Source organism: Cimex lectularius, unplaced genomic scaffold (genome assembly GCF_000648675.2).
Source record: "Cimex lectularius strain Harlan isolate CLEC.00 unplaced genomic scaffold, Clec_2.1 scaffold20, whole genome shotgun sequence".
In the NCBI taxonomy this organism is placed as follows: Eukaryota; Metazoa; Arthropoda; class Insecta; order Hemiptera; family Cimicidae; genus Cimex; species Cimex lectularius.
This window is the reverse complement of record NW_019392641.1, coordinates 654,974-657,473: the sequence shown is the minus strand read 5'-3', so window position 1 is coordinate 657,473 and position 2,500 is coordinate 654,974. Positions and strand designations below refer to the sequence as shown.

The following is a 2,500-nucleotide window of genomic DNA, read 5'->3' as shown; positions in this document are numbered from 1 at the left end:
AATAAAATAAAACTGGTTTTAAAATAGGAAGTCTTTAGGATACAGAGGAAACTATCACACGAAATTAAATATATTTCTGCTTCATTGACACAATTTCGCTTTCTCCGTCTGGGTCACTCCCTCTCTCTCACTCTCTCTCACTCTCTCTCTCCCACTCTCTCTCTCTCTCTTTCTCTTTCTCTTTCTTTTCCACTCTCTCTGTCGCTCCCTTTCTCTCTCATTCTCGATCTGTCTCTCCTTGTATTTTTGTCTGTCTATCTGTCTGTCTGTCTCTCTCTCGCTCTCTCTCTCTCTCTCTCTCTCTCTCTCTCCCTCCCTCTTTCTTTTTTTTCCACTCTCTCTGTCTCTCCCTGTCTCTCTCTTTCTCTTGCTATCTCTCTCGCTCTGTCTCTCTGTATTTTTGTCTGTCTGTGTGTCTGACTGTCTGTCAGTCACTCTCTCTCCCCCTCCCTCTTTCTTTTTCCACTCTCTCTGTCTCTTCCTTTCTCTATCTGTCTCTCTCGCTCTGTCTCTCTCTGTATTTTTGTCTGTCTGTGTGTCTGACTGTCTATCTGTCTCCCTCTGTATGTATGTCTGTATGTATGGCTGTCTGTCTGTCTGTCTGTCTGTCTGTCTCTCTCTCTCTCTCTCTCTCTCTCTCTCTCTCTCTCTTTCTTTTTCCACTCTCTCTCTCTCCCTTTCTCTCTCTCTCTCTTTCTTTTTCCACTCTCTCTGTTTCTCTCTCTCTTTCTTTTTCCACTCTCTCTGTTTCTCTCTCTTTCTTTTTCCATTCTCTCTGTCTCTCTCTCTCTCTCTCTCTTTCTCTCTCTGTATTTATTATCTTATATCTTAAAAAGTAAACACAAATATGTACGCTATAAAAAAATTATTAACTTCAAAAAACCTGATATCATCTTACCACTACTTAATTTTTTAGTAATGAGATATATTCATTACAACATAGTCGGCATGATCTCAACTATGCTTTACAAAATAAACTTCCAAAAGCGCAAAATACGTGCATCCTTTATATATTTAACTTAAAATATGATTCTAGGCTATATGATAAATTTTTGATATTAAAAATTAAAGACTTAGAAATCTATTCCATAGCAACCTTTTTATACAAAATACTATAAACCCAAAAGGCGTCTCAAGAGGCCCAGCGACCTCCTTTCTGAGTAAACAGTAATACAACATAAACAAAGTGAAGAGGGAGAACATTGATTATTTGTTCCCCGCAATGTAAATAGTTGTATATAAGTTCATGTATCCGCAAAAAACAAATTGTAAATAACAATCACAGATTGTAATAAAAAAGTATGATTTTGACTACACTACTCCAGGCTTTTTAAAATAGTCTTTATTACACTGCTTAATTTTTTACATACATGTAAAGGTTGCAATGCCCGAAAAATTGATTCGTATTATTCTTAAGAAACAGTTGATTTTAAAATTAAATTTTTTCATTAATTTTTTGTATAAATTGAACAGAACTATTGTAACCGAGTAGCGACCTGTATTTTCTAGTAACTTGATGTTAAATCATGTTAAGATAAAGCATGATATATATATATATATTTTTTTTTTTTTAAATTAGGAATATCGTATGAAATAGTAATAAGAACATCAAACGTTCTCCAATTTCTCGAGGATAAAAGTATGTAAAACCGTTTCAATAAATCATTTAGAATATTAAATTGAAAGGTGGTAAATGTTGGGAATTTTTTTTTGGGGGGGGGATTTTTAGAGGGATTTATTACGGTGAGGGTGTATAAGAGGAGAGGGCGATGTTATTTCGCGAGGTATACTTCTTGCTCCACTGCACTAATTTCTTGTTTAACGATCCTCCCCCCAGGGGCAGATCTTCCATTTCCCGTGATTGCTTCGTAATAATTTTCTTTGCGGAAAGAAAATTTATACCCGACCCGGGTTGACAATTTCCTTTTGACAATTGGCAAATTTACAACGTTTGGTCTACGAAATATTTGGGTGAAAATCAATGCAAAGGGGAATTTACGATGTTATTGTGCGTCTGAGTAAAACCACTACCAGCTCCACAGGCGTAAACGGCAAATTAGACCGGACCGGAGGGCGAGGTCCGGGCAAGGACGGCGCAAAATAGCGTTTTGCGCCATGACGCATCTAATTCTTTGTGAGAGTGTTAACAAAAAAATAATTAATTGATGACAGAGGAAAATAGAACTCGGTCAAGATGTATCTCACGTTCATTCTGTGGATTCAAAATCTTTTAGAGGGTTTCTATAAATAACAAGAACTTATGTTGTTTCTATACATAAGAAATATATTGGGTTGTCCGGAAAATAATGCAGGATTTTGGTATTAAACAAAAAAAAAGAAACTAGTTACTTTAAAGCAATGTTCTTTAATCAAAATAATTTCCCATACTCTCAATACATTTCTCCCAACGTGTTGGTAACTTATTAATTCCGTCTGAGTAGAATTCAGAATTTTTAGAATTGATAAAGTCAATAAATGCATTTTCCAGTTCCGTTTGATT

At 35.6% G+C, this 2,500-nt stretch overlaps 1 protein-coding gene across 1 annotated transcript in view; it reads right to left on the bottom strand.

The window, feature by feature from the left end:
• The window catches only part of LOC106669937 (aminopeptidase N-like), a 91,140-nt gene that overhangs the window by 31,284 nt on the left and 57,356 nt on the right, over positions 1 to 2,500 (bottom strand). The gene's annotated exons all lie outside the window — the stretch shown is intronic.